The sequence below is a fragment of the Myotis yumanensis genome, unplaced genomic scaffold (genome assembly GCF_028538775.1).
Source record: "Myotis yumanensis isolate MYYU_CA2020_CCGP unplaced genomic scaffold, mMyoYum1.0.hap1 SCAF_19, whole genome shotgun sequence".
NCBI lineage: Eukaryota > Metazoa > Chordata > Mammalia > Chiroptera > Vespertilionidae > Myotis > Myotis yumanensis.
In genome coordinates, this window is record NW_027223770.1 from 6,703,657 (window position 1) to 6,723,390 (window position 19,734).

The 19,734-nt window shown below is 51.9% G+C and overlaps 1 non-coding gene across 1 annotated transcript; it reads left to right on the forward strand.

Moving 5' to 3' along the window:
- The first annotated feature begins 15,726 nt into the window (after positions 1-15,726).
- LOC138998224 (U6 spliceosomal RNA) lies at positions 15,727-15,832 on the forward strand. The gene has a single exon (XR_011469093.1). It is a non-coding gene; the product is annotated as a U6 spliceosomal RNA (small nuclear RNA).
- The last annotated feature ends 3,902 nt before the right edge of the window (positions 15,833-19,734 follow it).

Here is a 19,734-nt window from a genome sequence, read left to right on the forward strand (position 1 = left end):
CTTGGCTTTCTGCCGGGAGGCACTTCATAGATGGCGGCACAGAGAGAAGAGTCCCAAGCAGAGAACAGCAGCCTCTCTGAGTGGAGGAGACATAGGTCAGCATATGTGGAGGTTGAAGAAACTCGAATTTGTGGGGTCAAGTTCCAGAAAAGAAGGTGCTAGATAAAAGAAAATGCTAGAAATCTGCATAGGGAGCCCCTTAAGTCATTTGCTGAATACCACATTGCTCAGGCACCGGGTGAAATGCTACAAGGATGTCAAAGAACAATTACTGTGGGTGTGTAAGCCGAACAGTTTCTAGAGCTCCCACTGGACTGGCAGGTGGGGGATCCACGTTTAGCAAGCCAGAATGGGGCTCACTGGACATCTAGGCCTTCATTAAAGACCACAGTGAAGTCACTCCTTGGTAGCAGGGCTAAACTATCCTTAGAAGAACAACTCCTCTAGATCCACTCCCAACAAAACTTTTCTTTAAAAGCCTCAAAAAATCAAGCTGGCCAGTAAGTAACTTGACTGCCCACCAAACAAACTTCAGAGGAAAACAGCAAATCCAGATATTCAACCACGTAACATGAACAATGTCTAGCATCCAATAAAGAAATTACTAGACACCCGGAGAAGCATGGACGTGTGACCTATTACAGGAGAAATACCAGTCAATATAAACATACCCCAAATGACCAAGAAGATGTAATTAACAGACAAGGACTTTAAAACGGCTATTACAAATAGGTTCAAAGATTTAAAAGAAAACATGAACATAATGAGAAATGGTAGATTAGTTTTAAAAGAATCAAATGAAACTATACAGAGGAAAAAATACAATATCTAAAATGAAAATTTTACCGGATAGGTTTAACTGCATATTAAAGATTGCAGGAACAAAAAATTAGTACACATGATAATATAATAATAGAAACTATTCAAAAGGAAAGAAATACATGAGGAAAAATGATCACAGCATCAGCGATCTTTGCAACAATATTACAAGGTTGACCCTACATTGTAATTAGAGTCCCAGGACAAAAACAATGCCTGAAATTATAATGGCTGAAGATATTCCAAAACGGATGAAAACTATAAAACTACAGATCCAAGAAATCAACAAATTTGAGGCAGGATAACACAAAGAAAACAAAATCAAATTACTGAAAATCAGCAATGAAGAGAAAGTCTTAAAAGCAGCCAAGATAAAATGACATATCACATATTATGCACAAAAATAAGAAATATCACTGATTTTATCCTTAAAAACAATGCAAGCCATAAGACAATGGAATGACATTCTTAGTTTGTTGTATTAAAAATGAAATAAAAAAACAGCTTTCAACCAAGAGTCTCTATCCAGTGAAAGTACCCTTAAAATATGAAAGTGAAATAAAAACGCGCTTCAGACAAACAAGAGGCGGTAGAATTTGCGACCATCAGACTTGCACTATAAGAAATATTCGGAGAAGTTCTTTCCAGGCTGAAGGAAAAAACGATGCCAGGAAACTCAGATCTACACGAGGAATGAAAAGTGCCAGAAATTGTAAGTATGTGAATCGATAGAAAAGACTTTTGTATTCTTGCTTTTAAATCCAAGTTACCCAGAGTCAAACTGCCTTGACATTTCAGAATCCAGAGACAGAGACAGGAACTGCATGGCTTTTCAGAAATCATCTTGTCTCTGAAGCAAGCATGACACATGCTAACCTCTGTTCATTATGGACTGAGAATACCTGGTTCATTGTCATTGTAACCTTTGTACTCATAGATATTTTTTTAAATATATTTTATTGATTTTTTACAGAGAGGAACAAAGAGGGACCAATAGTTAGAAACATCGATTGAGAGAGAAACATCGATCAGCTGCCTCCTGCACATCTCCCACTGGGGATGTGCCTGCAACCAAGGTACATGCCCTTGACCGGAATCGAACCTGGGACCCTTCAGTCTGCAGGCCGATGTTCTATCCACTGAGCCAAACCGGTTAGGGCCTCATACATGTTTTTAACAGCATAAAAATATACCAACTCTTTTATTTTACAGATGAGCCAAGCAGGGCCTTGAGATGTATGTGACCTCCCCAGGGCATGACCCCAAGGCCTAGGGGCAGGAACCACATCCTCCTTTGCCTTCCTGGGGCCCAGGAGATCAGATCACAGCCCCAGGTTAAGTGATTAGATGTCTTTAAGCCTCAATTTCTTCTCATAAAATGGGACTAATCAGATGCTTTCCTCCTTGACTTGCTGAGATTATCACGAAAGATATCGGGGGAGTCAGGAGGCCTTTGCTCAGAAGTGACCATCTCAGACTATCCTGAGCATGAAGAGCATGTATTGTCTGGGAAGCTGGGAGGAACGGATGGCTTCAGGCACTGCTGCTTCCAGGAACTCACACCATCTCTCGCCTCTGCTTTGCTTGGTTTTGGCGTCATCTTCAGGCGTGCTCCCCCGAGCGTGGCAGAGAGAACCAACAGCAGCTCCAGGCTCATGTCCCACTTAGGCAGCAGAGCCAAGAAAAAGCAAATTTCTCTTTCCCAACAGTTTTAGCAACTATTCACTCTGATTAACCCACTTTGGATCCCACCCCCATCCCCGAACTAACCCCTGACTCTGATTGGCCAGACCTGGCTTGTACAGCTTCCTCTGGAACGTGGGGGCGGGGGGCGGGGGAGAGGTGGTTCCCTAAAGGTACACTGGGATTCTGCCATCAAAAGATGCTGAAAGGCCAAAAGCAATAGACGCTTCCGACACGTCTATAAAGTACTGGACAGTAAGGTCTGCTGAGTATAGCCTCGTCCAAGCACAGCTTTGCATGTACTGACTCAATATTTACAACGGCACCGGGGGGTGAGGCGGCGGGGGTGCAGGGGGTGGGGGCTCACGGAAGCCCTCAGCTCGTGAAGACCCAGCTTTATGATGGGCTCCCAGTTCCCAGCCTTGTGTGACCCTAGGTGGCGTCTCTGGTCCCCAGCTCCTACTGTAGAAAATTGCCGGCACTGCACCGTCAGCGTGGGCTTTCTCTCCTCCTCTGGTTTTGGCCTCTGGGAATTGCCCTGACTTCCGTAGAAACTCTGTTACACATTGAGAATAATTATTCTTTTCAGCATCTCTATGTGTTTCATAGCACAATGGCCTCCCATTGTACAGATGAGGAAAGTGAGGCCCGGAGAGGTTAACCGCCTCGCCCCAGGCCGCACCGATAGCGAGCGGCAGAGCCGGTATTCAAACCCTGCTCAGCCGTCTCAGGAGACGGCGGCCGGTTAATGAGGTCACACACCTGGCCTGTGACAGTCTCATCTAGAACCAGCTTCTCTTTAGTCCCTGGAGTCCTCCAGGCACCCCTCCTACCTCCTGACCTCGATGCCCACGTCAGACAACTTGTAACAAAACGCCGTGAATGTTTCCACACTGGAGGAGGGGAGAGACCTGGCCAATGGAAGGCACGGGTGGCTCTAGCCACTATCTCTGGCTGCCATGACAGCTCCTTGGTGTTCCTTGGCTTGTAATGCGTAGCTCCAGTGCCTGCCTCCGTCTCCCCCTGGTCTTCCCCTCTGTGGGTCCCATCCCCTGCCGCCCTCTTACAAGGACACCTGTCTTAGGATTCAGGGCCCACCAGGTAATGCGGGATGGCCTCCTTTTGAGCTCCTTAGGTTCATTACGCCTGCAAAGACCCTCTTTCCAGATGAGGTCACGTCTGCAGGTCCCGGGGTGAAGGTCCTGGGGCAGGGAGCAGGGGAGAAGCAGTCAGCGTGCCGTGCGCTCCTTCTCCCGCTGTGGACGACGAGGAGAGCCGTGGGCTTGGCTCAGGGAGCCGGCCGGCCGCCGTGGGATTTCGACAGCGCCTCTTGTTTTGTATTTTTCTCTTTTGTTTTGAGGTTTTCTGCCCTCTTTTCTGGAAGGTGCACGATGCTCCGATGCTCCGCTCTGTGGTTATTTTCGCCCAACAGCTGTGTTTCCGGTGAGCAGCTGGGGGATGCTTCTGACTCAGCAGAACCCGAGCAGTAACCGTCAGGCAGCCGCTCAGGCGAGGCCAGAAATAAAGAAGCAGTTTCTAACCGGCCCCCTCCTTTCACTTCCCCACCCCGGGGCACCTTTCGAAAGTCTCCCAAAGCCCTTCTAAAAAACCACGGCCTCCGTGCGCCGCGGCCGGGCTGGCTGTGGCCCGGCCAGGCTTTCCGAAAACAGACGATTCCCGGCAAGGACCCTGCCAGGCCAGCGGGGCCTGGGATGCCACGGCCCCTCCCCGCGAGGCGTGTGTCTGACAAGTTTCCCACAGGTCTGAGCAGTGAAAGCGGGGGCGGCCGGGACTTCTGTGGTTTTCCAGGGTGTGGCCCTGGTCGCCGTCACCAGGCCCGGGTATCTGCGCTCTGCAGCTCTGCTCGCCTGCTTTTAAAAGGTGATGATTTCACCCCGGGTCTGGGCTCCCCGGCTCCGCGTTTCTACCCCCCTGGCCCCGGATTCTAGCCCCGGAGGACGCCTGGGGTGCTGGAGGCCCGCCCGCAGCAGGCAGGGCCCAGGCAGGGAATCCGAGTGCTGAGAGCCAACCTCCGAGCATGCTGGTGCCTGCACGGGGCTCACGGGAGGGCGAGACAGCTGCTGCCGAGCCTCGAGCTGCGGTTCCGAGAAAGAAAGGAACAAACAAATTTAGCTCCATCCTACGCACCCTTCACAGCTGCGTATTGACCAAACAGAGAGAGGCCTCTGTGTCAACCCTGGCTTCTCGCTCTCTCCCAGGAGGTCTCCCACCGCCCTTCACGGGGGACTTTTTAAGGTGGCAACTGCCCTCGGCCGCCTGTACCTCTGGGTGAGACAAGGCTGTCCAAGGAGCTCAAGGTCAAGGTCAAGGTCCCCGGTGCCTTTTGCCAGCCTGAAACGGAAATGAAAGGGTGCGGCCTACGTCTGCACCTGGGCCCCGGCTCCTAGATCGTCCCCGTCCCCCTTTGGGAGCCAGCGTGTGGGAAGGCTGAGCCATGTGCGGCGGCTCCCAGGCCAGCCTGTGGTTCCCGGAGCCATCCGTGTAATCGCACCGCGTGGCCATAAAGAACTCGCTGACTGGGTTTGCAAGTTAAGAGCCTGGAACGAAGCACCGAGGCGGTTTCGTGCGGCTCACCAGTGCGGATGGGTGTTCCCGTGGGACAGGAGGGGCGAGCTGCGGACGCCCAGACACACAGACCTGAGCTCAGGTCCTCGCTCACCACCTCAGGGCGGGTGCGTCTGGGCGCGGAGAGCTGATTCCCCACCTGGAAGTGAGATGCTGGCCTCTCGGAGCCTCGGTGCCTTCCCTGTGACCCGGCAGTGACGACAGACGTTGTCAGGAGGATTAAGGGAATTGTGTACTGAACACACCTGGCCAGCTCCTGGCGTGCAGCGAGGGAACATTGCGACTCTGTCCACCCACTCGGGCCCGTTCCTTTGCCTTCCGGCCATAGCATCCTCCTCGCTCTCCTCCTCGCTGTAAGATTTGGGGTCTCAAAGTCTGACCATGAAGAGTCCCACACAGCCCTGGCCACAGCAATTGGTTCCTGGATGTGCGTGGGACCCGAGTGGGACACTCAGGGCTACCTTCAAGCATGTCGACTGCACTGTTGGGACGGAGAAAATCTTTACCCGCGTTTCTAAATGGTCAACTTTAAGACGCGGTGCTGCCAGTGGCTCTCTTTACGTAAAAGGGGAAGAATCTGCCTGAGAAGGTAGCCAGTCCAGAGGGAAACAAACATGGACTGACTGTCGTTGACCCTTTGCTCCAGCCATGCCGGAACCCATCCCCACCTCGAACCTCCCAGTTTTACGGGCCAGTACATTCCCATTTGGGTGGGAGCTAGCTAGTCCGAGTGAGGTTTCTGTCTCTCGCAATCAGAAGCGTCCTGAGTAACACACAGCTCAGTAAAGGCCTTTGTGAATCTGCCTGTGCCTGACCCGCAGGCAGATGACCGGCCACTCAGCGCCACCTCCAGTAGTGAGAGTCCGGGAGCCTCTACTCGCAGGCACACTGATTCCGTTCTGGCCCCTCTCGCAGACAGGGAAGCACAGTAGTGACAGAGGGGGAAATGCAGGGGTTTTAGAGTAAAGCAGGTTGGGCTCAAATCACTTCTGTCACTCATTGGCTGAGACCTCAGCAAGTAACTCCCTCCCTGCGATCCTGCTTTCCCACCGATGGAGTGGGAGGATTATCCTGCCTTGGAGTCGTAGCATATATGGATACTGGATGCTAATGTCAGCGTGAGGGCACAACTGTCGATGAAAACCTAGATGCCTCCAAACATCCCACAGGCTCAGGTGCTCCCCAACAACCACAGGTGAATCTCCGGTCCAGGACGCCGGCAGTGCCGAGGCTGCGAAACCCTGGTCTAGCCTCACGCTCAGAGCTGCTCACTCCAGGAAAGGCTCGGGGACTGGGGGCCGCGGGGAGAGCAGGTTCACACGCTCCTGCTGTGCACCTGCAGGGCCCTGGATTCCTCCGAGCCCTCGCGCAATTGCCATTAATTAGTCCCTTACGTGATTCTTCCCTGTTTGCAACGTTTGGTCCCCGGATGTACACACCGCTAGACGCACACTTCCCAATCGAGGCCACGCCTTCAGCATTTGTCTGTTCAAGGCCCGGCTCGTGCCTTCTTGTATTATTTTTTTTTCTTCATCTACTGCTACCCCTTCTCACTGCCTCCCACAGGCAGCAACTCCAGTGCATTCAAAATAAATCCTCTCAACCCACTTTCCAATGCTTATGAAACGTATATAATGCTGTTCTTTGGGTGCGTATTTTAGATTTATGTCAATGGCGTTGTGTCATAAATCTCAGTCTAGTTCCTGCCTTTTTTATTTCACACCGTATTTTTAGGCGATCCATGGTGATGTATGCAAATGCAGTATATGTCTGCCTGCTGCCTCTTTTCCCATCATCTGCATGTATCACAGTTAGTGTGTCCATTTCCCCCGTCATGGACAGGGAGGTCATCTCTGGCTCCTTGCTGTGGCAAACCAGGCACCTCCAACATCCTCACCTATGTCTCCTTGCCATCCTAGGCAGAGGGAGAGGTGTCGCTGTTTCACAGGTCGTTATGGGTTAGATTGAGTCCCCCCAAAAGATATGTTGAAGTCCTAACCCCCAATATGTGACCATGTTTGGAAACAAGGTCGGCCCAGGTGTTATTAGTTAAGATGCGGTTATACTGGGGTGGGGGGACCCCTAATCCCTAATGGCTAGTGTCCTTATAAGAAGAGGGAAGACAGATACCCCGGGAGAAGGCCACGTGACGGTGGAGGCAGCGGTTGGCGTGATGCAGCTGCAGCCTAGGAAGGCAGAGGCTGGACTGCCACCAGCAGAAGCTGAAAAGAGGCAAAGAAGGAGCCTACCCGGAGTCTCAGAGGGAGTGTGGGCTGCTCACAGTATCCTAGGTGCTCATCCGTGAACTCCTCTGACCATTTGCAACTGAAAACTTTGTTAGAACTTTTTCTCAGTGATGAATACTGGTAATTTGGGTCCTTCTCAAATATATACATACGTTATTCATTCTTCCATCATCCAGTCATCTGGATCGATCTACCCATCTGTCTGTTATCCACCCATCCATCCACCCATCCATCCATCCGTCTGTCCACCTGTCCTTCATTCATTCATTTGTCTGTCTATGAATTCATCTATCCGTCCACTCATTCTACAGATGAGGTGCCTGCTCAGTGCTGAGGTCATAGTAATAAGTAAAACAAATAGGTCTTTTTCCTCATGGAACTCATCACTCCTTGGGAAAGACAGACATTAACAGTTATTTAGGTATAAGTGTGAACAGCTCTGTAAAGAAGAAAATGCAGTGCCTATGAGAGCATAGAATTGGGGGGGGGGTTGATAACACCTGGGGGTGTGGAAGACTTCACTGCAGAGGTGACCTTGAACTGAGGCCTGTGGGATGGGTAGGATGGGCCACAGGAAACACGGTGCAGGAGGAAGAGCCTCCCACACAGAGGAGAACAGGTGTGACTAGTCTGAGGTTGGAAAGCACTTGGCGCCTGTAAAGAAGTAAAACACGGTCAGCATAGCTGGCGGGAGGGCGGGCGGACATCAGCCAAGGCTTAGGAACTGCGTGGGAGCCGGTGGCCGAGTGTCCCGTGGGACCTGTGCATCGCCGGGGAGCTTCGCTCTGTTGGGAGCAGGAGTTAGTTCCAGGCCTCAGTGTAGCTCACTTTGAGGCCAGTCTCCCTCCCTCTGCTGAGTAAGAAATGGGCACAACAATATCCACTCCACAAAGAGGTGAGCGATGATACACCGCCCCTGCGATGCCCGGAGGCTCCTAGGGAAGGAAAAACAGTTGTACGAGTCCATCCATTTTTGCCATTATTCAAAAAATCCGCAAGTTAGGAAGGCAGGCAGCAAAGCCAAAGGAATGGCTATCCTTTGCCTTTACCTGGTTCCAGTCTTTCTGGGCGACTAAACGAGGCAGAAGGTCGTCTCATTTACCCCAGAGCATGACCAGGAAGTGGTGAAAGGTGGACCATTAAGATGAGGCAGCATGCCCTGACCGGTTTGGCTCAGTGGATAGAGCGTCAGCCTGTGGACTCAAGGGTCCCATGTTCGATTCCTGTCAAGGGCATGTACCTTGGTTGTGGGTACATCCCCAGTGGGAAGTGTGCAGGAGGCAGCAGATCGATGTTTCTCTCTCATCGATGTTTCTAACTCTCTATCCCTCTCTCTTCCTCTCTGTAAAAAAATCAATAAAATATATTAAAAAAAAAGATGAGGCAGCAAAGAAGCTCAGAGGTTAAGTCCCCCCCTCCCCTAGGCCGTGGCTCCAGACGCTGAGAGAGGCTGGGAAAGAAGGCAGGCTTCCTGCCGGCTGGTCCCTGCCAGGCACATTGAAGCCAGGTCAGGTGGACTTGCTTTCTCCGTAACTGGGAATACCACCGAGCGCTCATTCTTCCCCACGAGATCCGCGTGGAGAGGAGCACTTGACCCGGAGTCTTGTTGCGGAGTGGGTGGTTTGCCAGGCAGGCGGTGACAGCAATCAGCTGGCCGTCACATTTCCATTTCTCTGGGGCTGCTCCAGTCCTCAGCGAGAGAAAGCGCTCTGACCGGCTGGAAAAGCCGCCTGCTACACGTCCACTCGGGGCTGCCAATAATTGGGTTTTTACAGATGCCCAGATCCAGGGCGATAGCTTGGTGCCGCCATCGATTTAGCTATCATGTCAGCTCCATAGCTCACAGCTAGAAACCAGCCCACATACACCACCACACTCCGACGCCTCCCGTTTCTTTAGGACCCTGCATCCCATTAGGAAAACTAAGCTGCTTAGAAGAGGGACTTGATGGGTGAGTCTGACCTTATCATCTCACTGAATAGCTGCAGGGCCATCCTATTCGAGGGGACACCCTGTCCACAGGTGGGGTTTGGTAGACCAGATCTACGGAATGTGGGGAAGGACTGAGAAGACAGAGGGTAGATGAGCAAGCCCAGGCATCCAACCCTCAGGCGCCCTTAGGGGATTGTGCTTCAGAGAGAGACCTTTTTTTCTGACATATTTCAGAGGTCAAAAAAATGAAGACTAATTAATGGCCAAGGATTTATTAAGTGACTACTTCATCCAGATCCTAGCTCAGACAGTGGGAAAATGCAAAGGCTTTGTGCTATACGTATGGTCTGAATGTATGTGTGCCCCCATCCAGCCGCCAGCCAGAATTCAGATGTGACACCCTAATGCCCATTGTGAGGGTATTGGGAGGTGGGGCCTTTGGGAAGGGATGAGGGTGTTAGAGGGGAGCCCTTCTGAATGACAATAAGTCCTTGAGAAAGAGCCCCTCATCCCTTCCACCAGGTGAGGGCCCAGTGAAAGGTGCCATGCACGGACCAGGAGGAGGGCTCTCACCCAGCCTCGTGGCACCTTGATCCCAGACTTCCAGCCTCTAGAACTGTTAGAAATAAGTTTCTGTAGTTTACACGCCACCCAGTCTGTGGTATTTTCTTCTAGCAACCCAAGGGAACTAAGGTATAATCTCGAGGAACTTTTGGTTTACCTAAGAAGGCAAATAGATAAACATGATAGATGGCGGATAGATGGATGGGTGGATAGATAGGAAGACAGATCATGGATGGATGGAAAGACAGACAGCGCTGGCTGGTTTGGCTCAGTGGATAGACCATCAGCCTGAGGATTGAAAGGTCCCAGGCTCAATTCCTGGGCACATGCCCAGGTTGCAGGCTTGATCCCCAGTAGGGGGCATGCAGGAGGCACCCGATCAATGATTCTCATCATTGATGTTTCTATCTCTCTCCCTCTCCCTTCCTCTCTGAAATCAATAAAAACATATTTTAAAAAAGGAAGATAGATAGGTCATAGATGGATGGATGGGTGGATACCAGTAGATTAGTGGCCATGGCAGCCTGTGCTCATTTCAGCTAAATGATACCATGAGTAAGTGCTGGAGGGCAGATGAGTCAAATTGGTGGCCCTTTCCCTTTCCTCACCCGTGAAAAGGATCCTTAAGCATTGCTCATGGTACCTGTTATGAGTTTGTGTCCCCCAAAGATCTGTTGAAGTCCTGACCCCTGTACCTATGAATGTGCTCTTTGCAGATGCAATCAAGTTAAGATGAGGTCATTGGATTCTGACTGATGACTGATGACTGGTGTCCTTATAGAGAGGGGGAGATGTGGACACACACACACACACACACACACACACGCACATGCACAGCAGAGGAGAAAACCGTGTGAACACACAGGCACAGAGGGAAGATGACCAAGCAGAGACAGAGGCAGAGGTTAGAGTGACACAGCCACAAGCCAAAGGACTCTGGGGGGACCAGAAGCTGGAAGAAGCAAGGAAGGATCTTCCCCTAGAGACTTTGGAAGGAGCAAGGTCCCCTGGTCCTGCCCACAACTTCCTTTCCGACTTCTAGCCCCCGGAACTGTGAGAATCCCATTCCCATAGTTTCCAGCTACCCAGATTGTGGGCTTTGTTACAGCCCTCCCCCCTCACCCCCAGGAAACTAACACAGCATCATTCACAGCCAGGTCGGTCCTCAGCATCCTCTTCTACTCGGGATTCCAGGTCTTCCCTGCCAATTTGATCTGAGTTGGTATAGAGATGAAATCCTGGTCTAGGAGTTCAGAGGGCGATCAAGCAACGCTCCTTGATAGGGTGGAGTGGCTTTGAAGGAGAGGCCAGAGATAGATGGAGGAGTTGAGGTGTCTGGTAAGGGGGTATTTTGAGACAGGCCAGTTTTCATCCATTTCCATCCTCTGGCCATGCACAGCACCCAGGACATCGGTGAGGTCACCTGGGGGCGGCTTTGTAGACATCTGCTTTGCAGACACACAGCGGAGCACACACATCCACACACACACACACACACATACAGACTCTATCTATTCTAGGCATGCTCATTAGCAGCTAACTGTAATCATCCTTAACGCTTGCATCTCAAATACCAAATACTTTGGTGTGTGCTGTCTACGAACACACACCAGAAATAGTTCTGAGTAGATAAACACGGAGCCCAGAGGCTGGCTGATTGCAATTTGAGTCAAAAGAAGTCACTGCCTCCCTGGTCCCTTCGCTGCTGCCAAGGCAGGAATCTTAACACAGGACATCAATAAATAAATAACCTGCACCACCCCAGCCAGCGGCGCGTGCAGCCGACCACGAGGGCGGGAAAGCTAGAGGCTCCGTCCCAGGATGTGTCTGCCTGAGGCTCCGACTCAGTGGCTGAAACTCACTGCTTTTTGCGCCCCATCCAACCCCCAGGACGCGGTACCCCCGTTACCACGGCCTAGGATGCAGTAGCTCTCCTGCAGTTAGGTAGTCTGTGGCTGAAAACTTGCATCATTAAAGAGTTGGTGAAGGTCAGTGAAAAGGGGAAGGCGACGGTGCCTTTCTGCCATCTGCGCTCTCCTTCCGCGTTCCCAAGGACCTGGTCCTGATGCTGACTTGATTGATTCATCACGACGAAGATAAAAGAAAAAATAATCATAGGCGTGTGCAGCCCTTTCTCCACCACCACCCACAAAAGGAAGGACTGCATCATTTTGTAGCGGGTTGAATGGTGCCCCTCCCCCAAATAAAAGGGATGTCCACATCCTGACCCTCCCCCCCGCCCCCCGAACCTGTGAACGTGACCTTACTTAGAAAAAAGGGTCTTGGCTGATGTAGTTAAGTATCTTAGAATGGGCTCAGCCCCGATGAAAGTCCCTGCACAGATCACACTGGAGGCTGTCATGCTTTCTCCAGGCAGTTGGGTGCAGCGAGGTCTCCGGGTGTTGGGGAAGGTTGCCCCTGTGCAGTGAGCACCCAGTGAAAAGGGGAAGTCGACGGTGGTTTGTCTCAATGGATAGAGCGTCGGCCTGCAGACTGAAGGGTCCCGGGTTTGATTCCGGTCAAGGGTATATGCCCAGGTTTCTGGCTCGATGCCCAGTAGGGGGTGTGCAGGAAACAGCTGATCAATGATTCTCTCTCATCATGGATGTTTCTATCTCTCTCTCCCTCTCCCTTCCTCTCTGAAATCAATAAAAAATAAAAACAAAAATAAAAAGAAGTGGGCAGACTTCTAGACGCCATGTGATAGGAAAAGAGCAGCTACCTAAGTGCCGACTCAGGCTCCAGGCTCCAGGCTCCAGGCTGACGGTGCTCAGGGCTCAGACTGCAGAATGGACCCAGATTCCCACCTGGAGAGCGGCAGGTGAAACCGTGCCTGGCCCTTGCGTTTATTTGTCCGCTCTTTTCTCTCGTTATTGTCTTGCTATTTCCCTTACCATTCTGCTGGGTCCCTGTCGTTGAATTTACAGATTGCATACATTATCGGACTACTCGGTGGTGTGAATTTTCCTGGAAAGTCCTCGCCGCCTTCCCCTAGGAGAGTCGCACCCTCCCGGCTGCCGCCAGTCTCTGGTCCTCTCTCGGAGTAACATTTGGCCAGCGTCACCGTCCCTGTGGCCCTGCTGAGCACCTGTGGTCTCCCCGCCAGGTTGGTCTTGTCCACAGGGATCTGGAAGCCAAGTTTCTGAATAAATCACAAAATGGTCCCAGCGTTGGTGTATTTACTCAAAACCTCATCTTCTATGGCAATGGATACAGAATAGCTGCGGATATACCTTCTATTGTGCAGTGTGGCATGTCCCAGAGTGCGCTCTGGGGGGCACCAGGCTGGGGGTGTTCTGTGGGAAGATGGTTTCCTGGGCTGAAGGAGGTTGGCCACCCCCTGCTCGGGGATGCGCATCAGCACATCCGCCGGGTCTGAGAGTAGGACATCCGGGTCCCTCGGTGAGGCAGCATTGGCCGAGTTTGGCTGCACGGCATCACCCTCTTTGGTGCACTTTGGGAACTAGACGCACAGGGAGGCGCAGGGCAGAGATGGCCAGGCCCGGCCAGGTTTCCGGCCCCGCAGCCACGCTGACTTGCGGAAGGTGGAGGAGAGCAAGGTGGAGGTTTAGACTCTCCTGAGCAGCACTGGACTAGCGGGTACTGGAACTGGCCAGAACGTGACAGGGTCTGTGCGGCGCCACTGAGGGCCGGGGAAGAGAGATTTGTAAGAATGTGGCTGATAACGCTTGGATTGCGGAGGACAATTCAGCCCTTTTGCATTTGTACCCACTGGGGTCAAACGCACTGTAAACCTGTTGCAAAGACTGCCAGGCGCCTCTTCTATTTGAAGGCCTCTGTCGTGGGTTGAACAGTGTCCCCCAAGTATCCTTGTCCACTTGGAGTCTCAGAATGTGACCCCAGCAATAGGGTCTCTGCAGGGCTCATTAATGTAAGGACCGAGATGGTCACGCTGGATCAGGGTGGCCCTTAAGCCCAGTGGCAAGTGTCCTTAGAAGAGACGGAAAAGGACACGCAGAGGCACACAGGGCGAAGGCCATGAGGAGACGGAGCCAGAGATGGGAGCGGAGCAGCCACGCGCCCAGGAGCACCTGGGGCCGCCAGGAGCCGGGAGGAGCAGGAAGGACCCTCCCTGGGGACTTCGGAGGGACAGTGGCCCTGCTGACACCTTGCTTTTGGACTTCCGGCCCCCAGGTCTGTGGGAGAATAAATGTCTGCTGTGGTAAGCCCCCCAGCTTGTGTGGATTCGCTATGACAGCCTAGGAAACTGACATCACCCTGGTGCTGGTGCCACCCGTGGGTGGCACAGGATTCCTGAGACTGTGAGTCATGCACACCCCTGCTGACGAAGCTGTGATGGATGCGTGTGAACCTGAGACGCGCTAATATTTGCACTGGTGGCGGATAATTAGTAGGAGGCCGCGAGACAGCCTTTGAAGCTCCGTGCAGCGTGGAAGGGAAGAGAGTGCGGACACAGGGGCAGTGTGAGGGACACGGGGCCACAGCGGGGTACAGGAGGCTGGTGAAGCCCCTTAACCAGACTCAAGTCAACCAGCACAGGAGTGACGCTGCGCAGTCTCTCCGGGAGCCCCGTCCTGGTGGCGTGAGAAAGGGCCAGAGAGGGAGAGACGCTGCCGGGAGGAAGCAGCAAGGACCCAGCCTCCAGGCCAGGGGTGCGGCCAGGTGCCAGGTCTGGACCTCCAGGACGCAGGCAGCTGTTCTGCAATCAACCGGCTCACCCAGGCAGCCCTGCCATGCCAGGGGACGCTCAGGGTTCCTTCTCAGGTTGTCATTGAGCTTTTCCAGAGCGCAAGTCCCTGCTGTGTGACGTTCAGCTACTGGCTCCACCTCTCTCTCTGCCTGTTTTCTGATCCATACAATGGGGTTAACAATCTGCCTCCTGGAGCACTGTGGGGATTGCATGGGATCACGCACGGGAGGCGCTTGGCCCAGCACCTGGCGCATAGCAGATCCTTGCTCTGCCCGCTGCTCTACTGTCGCTGCTGCCGGGTTTATGACCTGGGTGCCTGCCTACCAGCTTTCACGTATTGAGCACCTACAACAGTGATGGCGAACCTTTTGAGCTCGGCGTGTCAGCATTTTGAAAAACCCTAACTTAACTCTGGTGCCGTGTCACATATAGAAATTTTTTGATATTGGCAACCATAGTAAAACAAAGACTTATATTTTTGATATTTATTTTATATATTTAAATGCCATTTAACAAAGAAAAATCAACCAAAAAAATGAGTTCGGGTGTCACCTCTGACACGCGTGTCATAGGTTCGCCATCACCGCCCTACGATGTGCCGGACACAGTGCTGAGCACCGTACTCAGGATTTTAAGGACTAACAGTTAACACATGAGGAAGCTGAGGCTGGGGAAGGACAGGACCTTTGCCCAGAGGCTCACTCAGATGGCAAAGGCAGGTTCAAACTCAAGGCCAGCCACATCCGGCACCCAGCTTCCTAGTACGGCATCTGATACTGTGTGTGTGTGTGGTGGTGGTGGCGGGGGTGGGTGGGGAATTCTATGTTGTGCAGGTGAAATTTTTACTCCTAAGAGTTAAGTATCTGCTTTATTAAAATACAGGTTTCCTATTTACAGTAATGATGTAAATTTTCCCTTTAAAATAAATGTCTTTAGCCCTACTTGGTTTGGCTCAGTGGAGAGCATCGGCCCTCAGACTGAAGGGTCCCGGGTTCGATTCCGGTCTAAGGGCATGTACCTCGGTTTCAGGTTCCCTGGCCCTGGTCAGGGTGCGTGTAGGAGGCAACCTATCGATGTGTCTCTTACATCAATGTTTCTGTCTCTCCCTCTCCCTTCCACTCTCTCTAAAAATCTGTGGGAAAATATCCACAGGTGAGAATTAACAATAAAGATGAATGAATGAATGAATGAATGAATAAATAAATAAATAAATAAATGCATTTAGTGCCTGTTCTGGCAGCACATGTATGAATATTGGAGCAAAATAGAGATGACTAAATGGCCCCCAAGCAAGGATGACAGGGACATTCGCGAAATGTTTCATATTTTTACAATGTTATGTGTCCATTATATCTTAATGAATTAAAATAAAAGCACTATTTACAATAGCTAAAACCTGGAAATAGCTCAAATGTCCACCAACAGATGAACGGGTGAACAAAATGGGGTGTAATCATAAAATGGAATATTATTCAGCCACGAAAAGGAATGAAGTTCTGACACATGTAACAATGTGGATGAAGCTTTAAAACGTGGTGCTCAGCCCTAGCCGGTTTGGCTCAGTGGACAGAGCGTTGGCCTGTGGACTAAAGGGTCCCAGGTTCGATTCCGGCCGAGGGCACAGGCCCAGGTTGTGGGCTCGATTTCCCCTCCCCCCCGCCCCCGCAGTAGGGGGCATGCAGGAAGGAGCCAACCCATGATTCTCTCCCATCATTGATGTTTCTATCTCTCCATCTCTCTCCCTTCCTCTCTGAAATCAATAAAAACAACAACAACGTGGTGCTCAGTGGAAGAAGCTGACGCGAAAGGCCACGTGTGTGTGACTCCGTTCATCGGAAATGTCCGGGATGGGCAAATCCAGAGAGACAGAAAGCCGCTGAGAGGCGGTGCAGGGTTAGGGGAGGTGGGGAGAGGGAGAAACTTCCTAATGGGTGTGGGGCTTTCTACTGGAGTGATGTACGTGCTTTGGAACTAGACAGAGGTGGTGGCTATATGACCCTGTGGATGCACTAAAGCCACTGAATTAATCACTTTAAAATGGTTGCTTTTATGTCATGTGAATTTCATCTCAATAATAAAAAATTAACTTAAATTTTCAAAAGGAAATTAATTTATTTCAAGAAACATATGATGCCAATCCCAGCACAGGGCAAGCGCAGATGTGGGGAAATGGTGAAGGCGGCGTTCAGAAAAGACGGCACCGTGTTATCCACTAAGGGCGCGCGGCGTCTGCTCCAGGCCTGCGCGGCGCCCTCCTTTGTACCACCCCCCACCCTCCAGCCCCCCTGCAGCCGGCTCAGTGCTTGAGAAATACTTGTTGAGTTCAGCTCAGCCCGGCTCGGTTAATTGAGTTAAGGGGAGCTGAGTCGGACTGAATGCACCAGCTGGCTGGCCTGGAGCAGATCCAACTCGGAGATGTTAAGAATCACACTAATTCAGTAAGCTCCTGCCTGCGAGGTAGTCTAAGTCCTGAGGCCGTGTGCCTTTCTTCACCTGACTCCCCCGTGTCCGATGACCCCCTCCCCAGCCAGGCCACTGCGTCATGGAATAGTCGTCTCCCTGGAATCTCCTGGGCCAGTGGTCGGCAAACTCATTAGTCAACAGAGCCAAATATCAACCGTACAACGATTGGAATTTCTTTTGAGAACCAAATTTTTTAAACTTAAACTATATAGGTGGGTACATTATTATTAACTTAATTAGGGTACTCCTAAGGCTTAGGAAGAGCCACACTCAAGGGGCCAAAGAGCCGCATGTGGCTCTCGAGCCGCAGTTTGCCGACCATGGGCCTAAGTGGGTGTGCTGATGCCGCCGGGTGAGAGAGCGTAGGAGATACGTCAAAAGGAGAACACAGCACCAGGCTGGTGTGGCTCAGTGGTTGAGCACCGACCTATGAACCAGGAGGTCACGGTTCGATTCCTGGTCAGGGCACATGCCCGGTTGCAGGCTTGATCCCCATGAGGGGGCGTGCAGGAGGCAGCCAATCGATGATTCTCTCATCTCTCTCCCTCTCCCTTTCCTCTCTGAAATCAATTTAAAAAAATATAAAAAATTTAAAAAGACAGAGACTTTTTTTTTTTTAAGGAGCGCACAGCCATCCTCAGGCTCAGCTGGGAGGCGGGAGGAAGGGCCTGGAGGAAGCAGGGAACTTTCCGTCTGTCTGTGCACAGATGCGGCGACGATCTTTCCGTCCAAAGCACTCACTGTGTGTCTAGTGTGGTGACCTCACTCAGAGCCCGTGCTCCCCACGGTGATTATCAGAGTCTGAGACTGGCCGAGGACCTTGGAGAAACTGACTCATCTCTCGCTTTATCTCTCTCCTTATCTGTGAAATGAGGCTAATAACAGTCCCTATTGCGCGGGGTTACTGTGAGGGGTCGCTTGGCATGCAGTTTCGGGGAAGCTGTACACTCAGGAAGGTGGGCTGAGGGGTCGATGGCCGCCACCGGCCGCACAGGGTGTGTCTGCAGCGCGGCAGACTCAGGAGGCCGGAGCACGGTTGTTTGTAAACATCCTAACGGAAGCACATGGCTTTCTCGTGTACTAGCAAGTGTTCTGGAACGGTGACGTCAGCACCGAGTGCAGCGGGAGGAGCAGGAATCGGATGTTTTTCTCCAATCTGGCAGCATCCTACCTACAGAGAGTCCCCGGCAGCTGCCCGCCCGGGTGCAGGGAACCCCAAGACTCGGAAAAAAAAGCTGCACAAATGTTTCTTCTTTCCGCTCTGCTGTGGGAGGCTGCTCCACGGTGTTCAGCTCCTTGTGCTGGGCTGGTAAATCGCTGTAACGCGGGGCTGCGGGGCGTGGTCTCTGCCCGCGGACCTCTGACCCACCTGCAAGGCTGCACGCAGGAAGGGCAGGACCTGGGTGTCCGGGGCGGGATTTCCCAGACTGTGGTCAGGCTGCTGCGTCTTTCTGAGCTATTGTTCCTCATTTATGAATGGGCGGGAGGACAAGGGAGCTGCTTGTTTTAAATAAAAGTGTATAAAGGAAGTGACTATACACACAGATACAAGGATTGCTGCCTAGTTGAAATAGGACTGGGGGTTCCCATAGCCACAGCCACTGAGCTTCTGTCCCCTGCTTGCTCCCCTCCACTGCCTCCCTCCCTCCAGCAGCTCCCCAGATGCACATTTGGAAAACTGCCCGACTAGAATGAGTTCACGGGCAGGGGTGGGGCTAGAGTCCCAGGGAGGGGTGGAGCGTGAGGGGGTCCCCGGGGTGGCCTCCAGCCCCAAGGAGAAGGTGAGGGGCAGATCTGCGTGCAGGCCGGCCCGCCCTGCCTGGCAGTGTGACATGGGAGTCTAGGGCATCAGGTGTTTCTGCTCCTCCTCCTCCTGGCAAGAGCACCCTGATATTCTTTGGGAAAACACTCACTATCACTTTGTCCATGAGGCTTTGCTAGGCGTCAGCAGTGAGCACATGATTGGGCCCTGGACAATCAGATCCTGCCACAGTCATTGGTTTAGCAACCGGCCGCTGAACCTCTCAGAGCGCAGCAGACCTGACGCTAGGACTTTTACACAAGTGACCAGGGAAAAGCCTGGATTCGACTGAGGAACCAGGTACAAGAGGCAGAGAAAGTCCATTTAGCCCAGTCGGTGTGGCTCACTGGTTGAGTGTCGACCTGTGAACCAGAGGTCATGGTTCGATTCCTGGGCGGGGCACATGCCTGGGTTGTGGGCTCAATCTCCAATGTAGGGCCTGCAAGAGGCAGCCAATCAATGATCCTCTCCTGTCATCAATGTTTCTATCTCTCTCTTCCTCTCCCTTCCTCTCTGAAATCAACTAAAATATATATATTTTTAAAGTACATCTAAAAATGAAGCCAATTCAGGGAAAAGCAGAGCCAACGAGATGGAGAGAGGCAAATTCCTGAAGACGGCGTTGAGCGCCTGCATCCAGCCCGGCCTGAAGCTAACCCAGCGCGCGCTGTACAGCCCAATACGCCAGCGCGTTTCTGTTCTGGCTCAAGTCCATTCAAGTTAGGAGTTTGTCACTTTGCAACGGAAACCTCATGACTAATACCCAGGAGCAAGTTATCTCACCCCTTTAAGTTTCAGTTTTCTCATCTGCTAAGTGTCTCTAAAAATCTATAAGCCTTACCTTTAAGTGGATCTATAAACACATATATCCTATCACATCGGCAGCGGCAAGGCATTAGCAAGAGTGGTAAAGTATTTTGAATATTTATTAGTTCTCAGGAAAGCAAACAAGGGTTGGTTAATATCGG